Consider the following 10,284-nt stretch of genomic DNA (forward strand, 5'->3'; position numbering starts at 1 on the left):
GGCTTTGGATATCGCGTTATGCCCCACATGTGACCATGCCTTCTCCAGCCCGTTTGCCGGACGACACAGTGAGTGAGTGTCTTTGATGTTGTAGCACCTATCGCTACAAAACCTCATGTACCTCCATGAATTGGCCAAAATCTGTGCCATAACTAGGAAAACACATCAGATCTTAGATAACGGTTCTGTGTTTCACAAAATAAACAACTACCTGTCATATTACTCATGATCACCATGATTTTTTGTTACAGTTTTGAAGTAACTCTTAGCATTTTACTTTATATGATCTGTTTAAAGCTTGGAAATTCTTACTGGTAAGACCTACAGCTTATACAAAGTATTTCAAATAAGATACAAACATTTCTGTTCACAGCTAAAAATACAAAGGAAATTTATAAGCATTCTGTGTAGAATGAGAGACTGGATATCTTCAGTTACATTTTCTCGGTAACAACTTCTTTATTTCAGAAAAAACTGAGCTGAAGAACTTTGTCGTCTCTACAAAATATACATTTAATCAGTAGCAGTGTTTATATTTAGTAATTAACGGATGTCTAATATGCTGGAGAGAGAAGTCTCTGTCAGTATAGTTCAGTGTGCAATAAAAAAAGCTAAGGTGGACTTGTTTAAGTTATTCTAATACCTAAATGATCAATAGCATAGCAAGTGCAGATAAATTAATTCTATTAACTTAGGTCATATAGTATAGAATGTAATCTAGTATTCATGCCTCTGTAGAGTTGTGTGTGTGTATATATATATATATATATGTTTAATTTTATTCAAATAACAGTTATGTTGTTCTCTGACTCCTGCTCCAACAATTTTAGATACCATAACCCAGAAATAACACCTGAATTTGAAAACTCCTTTTGCTTCTGGGAAAATTCCTCTACTTCAGACCCCAGATCCCAGTAGAGCAGCTGGATAAACCTCAGATTTCTTATTCTTTTGTTCTCCTATGCTAAGAGCTGTTCAGGGACTGCTGATTTTTAATGACTTATCTACTTATTGAAAGACGCCGAGTGCCTCCTCATCATCTCTTCGGCAAAGATGTATGTGGCAGAACATTATGAGCGTGTCTAGCCTGACTTTTGGGGATCTCTCCAAAGCTGCCCTCAACATCAGACGCAAGCTCTGTCCTGACAGTGGTCTGAAAGTGTGACCCCATGCAGGGTGGACACTGTCCTCTAAGACATGGTTTGTCATATGCCTGAGACATGCTTGTTGTCAGTATAACCTTAGTGTAATGAACACATGTTCTGCTGTATGATCTAAAGATATAAGCAACAGAAGCCTGGAGGGAGAGTTTGCATTTTTTATATAACTTGTATCTCGTAAAAAGAGGTAGGTTTTCAATATGAAGCTCCTTCTTTAGGTCTGAAAAAAAGCGCAACCGATTTCAGAGCTAAATATGAGTTGAAACCAATTGATTCAGGTTTATTTAGATATGCCTCAGACCAGAGGTATCTGGTTTCTGAGGAGTGGAGGCAGTATCAGGAGGTGAAAGTGTGGGAACAGGAAAGGCTGAGATGATAAACGTAGTTATCCCTCAGGGGTAAGAGGGACACAAGTAGCACATAGCCTGTTATGGATACAGACAGATAGGAACAAGGATAATATAATGTGCCATCAAAACAGTACCACTTTCGACTTGATGGTTTTGGTGTCCAGTAGAATTAAGAATTTTAAATTACAAGTTTGTCTTCGCAAGGTGTTTTACAGATTTTTCTTGAGGATCAGGATACAACCAATCCTCCATTGCAATTGAATTGTTTAGCTTCTCTTTTTGTCTCAAAAAACAATGAGGTAAACTGGAAAACTTGTACTCTTGCAGTGCTTGAACACAGCAAGCACAGTTAGGGTGATTTATCCTGGACCATATATGTTCATGGAGATTGTAGGACAATCCTTCTGTGATGGGTTGACCCTGGCTGGTTGCCAGGTGCCCACCAAAGCCGTTCTATCACTCCCCCTCCTCAACTGGACAGGGGAGAGAAAATATAACAAAGAGCTTGTGGGTCGAGATAAGGACAGGAGAGATATCACTCATCACTTACCGTCACGGGCAAAACAGATTCAACTTGGGGAAATTAACTCACTTTATTACAAATCAACCAGAGTAGGGTAATGAGAAATAAAACCAAATCTCAGAACACCTTCCCTCCACCCCTCCCTTCTTCCCGGGCACAACTTCACTCCCGGCTTCTCTACCAACCCCCCCCAGCGGCACAGGGGGACGGGGAATGGGGTTTACGGTCAGTTCATCACACGTTGTTTTCTGCCGCTTCATCCTCCTCAGGGGGAGGACTCATCACACTCTTCCCTGCTCCAACGTGGGGTCCCACCCACGGGAGACAGTCCTCCACGAACTTCTCCAACGTGGGCCCTTCCCACGGGCTGCAGTTCTTCACGAACTGCTCCAGCATGGGTCCTTTCCATGGTGTGCAGTCCTTCAGGAGCACACTGCTCCAGTGTGGGTCCCCCACGGGGTCACAAGTCCTGCCAGAAAACCTGCTCCGTGGGCTCCTCTCTCCACAGATCCGCAGGTCCTGCCAGGAACCTGCTCCAGCGCAGGGTTCCCACAGGGTCACAGCCTCCTTCGGGAAACCCACCTGCTCCAGCGTGGGGTCCTCCACGGGCTACAGGTGGAGATCTGCTCCACCGTGGACCTCCATGGGCTGCAGGGGGACAGCCTGCCTCACCATGGTCTTCACCACGGGCTGCAGGGGAATCTCTGCTCCGGCGCCTGGAGCATCTCCTCCCCCTCCTTCTTCACTGACCTTGGTGTCCGCAGAGTTGTTTCTCTTACATGTTCTCACTCCTCTCTCCGGCTGCCGAAATCTGCCTGTCCCAACTTTTTTTCCTTCTTAAAAATGTTATCACAGAGGCGTTACCGCTATCGCTGATTGGCTCGGCCTTGGCCGGCGGCGGGTCCGTCTCAGAGCTGGTATTGGCTTTCTCTTGAACACAGGGGAAGCTTCCAGCAGCTTCTTACAGAAGCCACCCCTGTAACCCCCCCCGCTACCAAAACCTTGCCAACAAAACCAATACACCTTCTCACAAGGTCCCATGTTCAGCCACTTACTCACCTCTAGTGCTCTCCAATAACACTCCACCTAGTGAATGTCTTAGTGCCAATTCTTACACATGAGAAAGATTATACCAATTTAGCACTTAAATTAGTGAAATCTAGCATGTTAAGTAAAATTTTAACAGGAAACAGTGCTTGCCCATAACAAGCAGAAGCTGTGTATTCAGTTATCTGTCAGACGTCTTTAAAATAACCACAAATAAAAATCCCTGCACAAATGAATATGTTCACATCAGTCATTTAATTTTAGGTTTTTTGCTATATCCAAAGCAAGTTTGAAAGAACCAATAAATTATTGTCCTAAATCATGCTGTTTCAAACTTTTCCCATATATTTAGCTGGATGCTTTATAGCCTTTCAGTCAGTGCACAAAGGACAGACCCTTCACCGCTTTTCTTCTCTTTTGCCCATATTTCTCTCATCTCAAGGACAATGGGAGTTTGCAAACTGTGTTCTTTTTCAGTGTGTTCTCAGAGGCACAACCTAAGGGTGTCCTACATAGACCTCACATCTTCCTCTCTACAACTCTGGAAGGCTCCTTGCTACATTTTACTCTGTCTGCTAACTTCTCAGATTTTCTTTCTATTATGGAAATTCTTCGGTCATTTTCTTTCTTTTGTACCAAAGAACCTTGAGTTGTTCACAAAGATCTGGGTTTTCCCTTATTGAAAGAAAATAAAAAGCAACAGCCACCTTTCTGGTCTGAGCCAGGGCAGAGTAACTTCACACAGACTCATTACTCCTTGGATAGGGAATTACATGAAATTTTGAGATCACGTCTAATTTGTTGTTTGCTGGACATTTTTGTGTTCTGGAAGGCAACTGCTCATCTTGCTATGCTGAACAGTGTCTCTCTGAAGTACACGATGAAAGTTAAATCTTATCCCTTGGCTTCTTGGCCAAGATACCTTTTAGGTATCCTTGATTCATCTCTAATTTCTACTGTGTCAGTAATCCAGCTAAGATAATTAAATAAGCAAAATTTTTGCATCCTGTATAGAAGTTATATTGTGTAACAGTTAAATTCCTAATGATTTGAATAGTGAAAAAGTATTTTGGCACAAAATATTACTGGAATCACAGTCTCCTAGTGTAAGTGAGGAGGGATTTTTTCTTTCTTTGAGAATTAATTGATTTTTTTTAATAGCAGAGAAAATTAACCTGATTAAATCTATCAGAGCCTTATAACAAATGGAAATTGCTGTCTCAGTCCGAAGTCAATGATCATATTAAATGCACATTGAAACTAAGAGCAATCCCAAAAATGGTATTTAAGTAGTGCTGATGTGTAACTTCACTAAAGAAGTCAGATAGTTCTCTGATGACAATGTGGTCTTACGTTGCCTGTAATAAAGAAACAATGAGTTGATTTGCATTCTAGCATTAACTGTGAATGTCCTTGCTGTGAAATTATTATGTTCCTGATTTTTAATTTTTTTTCCTGTCCTATGATATTGGAACAAATCACCATCCGGTACAAAGAAATTCGTAATAGCTACACAAAAGCCATGTCCTCCCTTCTTAATATAACATAATTTATGCATAAATTTTATTTCTGAGAAGCAAAAGGACAAAGCAGAATATCCCCAACCAAGAAGTAGTCTGTTAGGCAAACCAGATTAGACAGTGAGACTGTGAGAACTGTAACGGGAAAAAATAACAATACATAATACTGTAGTTTCTTTTACTTATGCCATGTGGCCTTTTATGGACTTTCTAGAAAGTTTAGGATTTTTAGCACTGTACCTTCTGCTGCAAACTCTTCTTTGTATTACTGAAGGAGATCCTCTACAGCAATTGAACTCGTAAATGCATTTTTAGGATAGATTTTTGGCAGCACTGGTTTCTTTAAAAAAAGAAAGTATTTGAGATTTGTACACAGTGAGAGCTGTAGATAAGACAGAGAGTGGGGAGAAATGTTGCCTAGATGTGTTCAAAGTTATTTGATCTGGAGGTAGTAATTTGTTGTTCTATTTTTACTTCATTGGGAAAGGTCATGGAATCCTGAAAAATATTTCTGGAAAATGACAGACTGCCTGTAGTAATCATGCAAAGAGGACATGTCTTCCTGAGTGAATGCAACAGAAATTGTGGCACAGCAGAAGGGATGTTGAAGGATTTTTAGAGCAATCCTGAAGTAATTGGTATTAGAAATGGAGGGGCAGAAGTATTATTTAATTCTAGGGAATGTAGAGATACCTTTGAGAAATGAAGATCGGTCAAGAGTTGTCATTGCTTCTCTCTAACCTTGCTTAATGATGTATCAATATAAATGATCTAAGTAAGATGGAGATTGTCGCAAATGAGAAGTATGATGAGCAGGACTGAACAAGCAGCGAAACCACTCCTGTTTTGAAAGAGTTGTTGATTTCCTTTGGATTTGAAGTTCCTGCTGAAAAATAGATGCTCGTTGTTAATGTACCTCTCTTACTCCAGGGGTTTACTCAATCTAATTTAAGCTGCTCTAAGCTCATGACTTAAGTGCATATCATATATCACAAGAGATCAGTTAGATGAGTTGGCTGAATTTTAATGATGTGGTGGAAGAAATCCCCTTTGTGAGGGTGCCTGGTGACCCAGTGCAATAGCTCAGATGCCAAAGCTGCGCAAATATTCTTTAGCATCACTTGGCCCTAAATCCATCTACTTGGAAGAAAATACTTGCTCCTTGGATCTGTCACACCTAATGTCACATGTGGCCATAGTATCTGCAGTGAGAACAGGCCCTGGCCTATTATGTTACCCAGTATATCAATCTGAAATTTGACACAAGGGAACTATGTAACCTCTGCAATATGACACACATTGGAACCATTACCTCAGCAACTCATGATCTCTGTGGAAGGTGAATAAAATATTGACTGTCAAAAAAAAAATGCTGATGCTGATCTCAGTTTGGAAGGTACCTTAACAACTTTGGCACACATTTATTATAGACCTGGAAGTCAACAAGACCGTTTTAGTGTATATTGGGGATTTGGCTAGTTTTCCATCCTCAGAGATAAGATGATATCAGTGAGGGAATGAAGATAAATAATTTGTCTATTGCTAAATCCTTGAAAAATTGTGAAAGAACCAGGTTTTCAAAGTAAAGTCTACTTCTTCCCATTTTGAACTGAGGAATAATAACAAACAAATAGATAGGATTTTACTAGTAGGGCAATACAAGATATTGGCTGCTCACAGGAAAAAGGAAAGTGTATATATTCTGCCACTAATTCCAAAAGATCAGATTTCATTTTGGAATTAAAATGTTCATTTGCAATATACCGCATAAATTAACAGGCTTGAAGAAAGTGAGAAATAAAGAAAATACCTAAGAAACTCTAAACGCCCAAAGCTGGGGCTGCTATTTCCTTCTCACTTCTTCAGTCTCGTTTGACAAAGCCAGGCCTACCGGCAGAGCTGCTGAGTGCCTTTAGCTCGAGCACCTCTTGAAGGACCTCTTGAAGCACCTCCCAGAAGAGGTCCAAAGTGAGGGCGTAAGAGAGCTGAAGTGCTTTGCTTTCTTACCGCTGTACTGAATCATGGTTAAGGTGGACAGAAGACAGGAAAGAACCTGCCTTTGGCAGGACGGAGCCTAATGCCTCTGTTAGATCTGCACCGTTGCTTACGAGTGCCGCATGCTTGGTGTTCCTCACTGAGAAAGCACGCAGTCATGTGTAGGTGGAGTTACAGTCAAAACCTGCTATGTATGGTTTGTGCTCTGAACTTTCAGAACACAATGACAGCCATTTCTGGAAGTATGAAATACCCTGTTTGTAATATTGGCAATGAACTGCAGGGATTAGAAGAAATATCACCAACGATATACTAGAAAACAGTGATATCACAACTTTGATGAAAATGATGGAAACAGCGTCAGGAGCACAGCAGAGGAAAATGCTCTTCCTAATACTGTTGTAAATAAGAACCCAGCAGAATAGGTAGAAGTCCGTGTGGGTTATGCTGTATATTATCAGTGAACTTTTGTCCTGAAAGCATTTTATTGTCAGCAGTTTTACAAGATACCAGAAGTAATTCAAAACAATTAGGAAGCTCCTTAATGACCATATTGTTCACATGTTGGGCAAAATTTGTAGTCACACTGAGACAGCTAGTGATACCATGGACATGGCATTACACAGTGTTAAAATACACTTTCATCATATTGTTGCCTTTTCTGATAATAAAAAAATGCACAAGAACAAAAGAAACCCAAGAAGCTGGCTGAACTTGCTGGTTGTTTGGGAGTGTTTTCAGCAGTCCCAGTTGTTTCTATCCCAGGGAATGCAGCTCTGCAAGCTCAGCCTCAAGCCCTCTTTTATCACGATGGCATAAGTCTCACTGCTTCTCCCAGAGCTGCTCTTGCTTCTTGAGGGCTCACAGCTAATTCTGTGTACCGCGATGTCAGAGGGAAGGATCTGTTTACTTGCCTGCTGTTTCTCTGCTGGCAGCACAATTCCCTGTTTCCCTATTCTGTTGCTCAGAAAGTGTGTGTTGCTTTGATCAAAAATGAATTGTAAGAAAAAGACACAGTAATATCAGAGAAACAATTTCTGTTTGAATAAGAAACAGAATCACTATAGTTCCTGAAATCTTCAGGATAGTGTAAGGTTAAAAGCGAAGGACAAAGCCTCCAGCTCTGGAACAGTGGGTTTATGTTGTCACAAGAATAATTAGTTGCCTGTGGAAAAGGGCTGCTTTTTTTCATAGGAAATACATTGCACAGAGACAATCCAAACCACACTACTGGTGGACAAGGAGATGTCTGGTGAGCATCAGCAGAAGCTGAGGGCCTTCATTCACAAGTGGTTACAGAGAGGCACCCCAGGCAGAGATTAAAGGGACAAATAGTGAACTAACACAAAAGGGAGCCACTTATTTTGCTCTAATGTCTCCAAATCATAGCTTAAAAGAATCTTCTTCAAAGAAATAGTCTTCTTCAGCAAGTCAGTCTTTTCCAACCCAGAGGAACAAACAAATAGATAGTTGCTGTGGTGTTTTCTGACCCATGCAAATATTACGGCATTTAAGCTAGCAAAAATACATTAAAACACATTTTTAAAATGCTCGTGATTATTTGGATGATATCAATGGGTTTGAAAACATAAGAGTGGATCCATAGTGTTTGGACAACTGTAAATATACGTGGATAATCTCTTCCGAAATGAAACTATGCCTCAGACTATTTTAAGTAGGTCATGGGCATGTTAATTATACACAAATATGTATATATAAAACATATACTATTGATATAGCATCTATATGTATATTCACATATATAAACAATAATATTTACACCATGAGCAACCATATGGGGCTCTTTAAGCCTTCCCTTTCATGCTTTGATATGCGTCATTGACTATTCATCATGCTAGTATTTAGAGTGCATGCTTTTCAGGACACTGAATCATCCTTTATGCTTTCTGTGAAATATGTTTATTGAGGAAAATGCAATAAATAACAAGCATGTTTACAAATAACATGATTTTTATATGAGCTTATCATTTTTCTGAGGTCTTCCAGCACCTCCCAGAGTTCAATAAGCAAGGCTGATCATGATTTAGTAAGACAGAGATTATTTTCCCTCCAGACTTGGCTCTGAAACAGAACCAAACTAAAACATTATCTTTACAGGGCATTTCTGCACTCTGGCAAAAGATGGCAGATTATAAAGCTGTTGATGAGTTCATGTAGGAACTTATCAAGGTAGAACTGTTTCTATATGAAAAATAATTCTTGTCATACAGAGAAAGCATGAAAATGTATTGATCACTGATGATGTTATGAACAGTGGAAGAAAAGGTAAAATAAAGTGTGCTTGTATGGAATAAAAAAGAATTTACAGTAATTTATATTTTTCCCCTGTAAAAGCAAATCCTGCTACTACAGTTTTCATTTGGCAATGATGATAAATTCATATCAGATAAATGTTTTAATAGTAATTACTCATCTTGGGGGTATATAAAGATTTTAGGCTGGGTTATACGGAGGCAAAAAGCTTTCAGTTCCTAATTTCAAAACAATCTTGTTTCTCATGTTCCTTTTCTTTCCTTCCTCCATCCCCTAACCCCACACTGACTAGGCACAGCACTTCAAATCTGAGATAAAAAGTATTGTACGGCATCTTGGGCTCCTGTAATTCCCACTGAAACACCATTAAGTAAAGGAGAGCTGTTGGGTATAAAACCTGCTGATCCTTAGGGATGACTTGGAGGACATTTTGCCTTTAATAGCTTTATCCCTTGCCAGACTATAATTCACTTATATTTCTGTCAACAGCCTCATCAATGTATGACTATGACTTTCATGAAAATTATGGTACTATAAAACTTCCTTTACTGTGTCATCTTAATTGATTGATACACAGGAGCAGAAAGACAACAGAACAATGATACCACATTATTTTGCCCTCTGCTCTCAATAACTCTGTCTGCTAGGAAATAAAATGACAGGCAGCACCTTTGCAAATGATTTTTACATGCCTTTGAAAAGACGATAAGCCAAAGGGCAAGTGACCTTAGCCAGCAGAAATCTATAAAGAGATCTTAGAAAGGCACCCTAAGTGAAACGTGTTGGTTGGGCTGGGGCTGATCAGTCAGTCCAGCCCTTGCTCTTGTGAGTAGGAGGGTTCATATGCCAGGGACTGCTTTAAAAAATAAGGCTTTGCAGGCTCTGAGCACTGGGAAAGCCTAGCATTTACTGGGGGACACTGACACCAATATGACAACCATAACTGTAACACAGGGAGAACCAGGTATTTTTGGCTGTGTACATGAGGTTATCTGGATCACACAGTAAAACACAAAGGAAGACCAAAGACATTTTGAGGATGGCTTTGGCCTTACCCTGAAGGTAATGGCATTTTGGTGAAGGAAGCCCTTGGGACCAAGACTGAGGTTGCCATGCGCAAGTTGTGCAAGAGAGGTGGAAATGAAAGCTGCCTTGCCCCAATGTGGAAAGCTCAGCTTGCATTGACTGAGTCAGTGTGTGGTCACATTGGGACCAGCTGGTTATGAGGGAATTTAATTGGCTTCGGCAAAATTTGGGAAAAGACAGATGTTGCAGGGCTGGCTGTGCTCCTGCAATGTGATTGTCATAGTGTAATTTCCCGCTAGTGTGTTTCGCATCCTCGGAAGCCCAATTAACCAACCAAGCTTTGCTTGCAGCAAGCAGAACTAGGAATGCACTGGTTTTCCCTGGGGCAG

Source organism: Aquila chrysaetos, chromosome 1 (assembly GCF_900496995.4).
Source record: "Aquila chrysaetos chrysaetos chromosome 1, bAquChr1.4, whole genome shotgun sequence".
NCBI lineage: Eukaryota > Metazoa > Chordata > Aves > Accipitriformes > Accipitridae > Aquila > Aquila chrysaetos.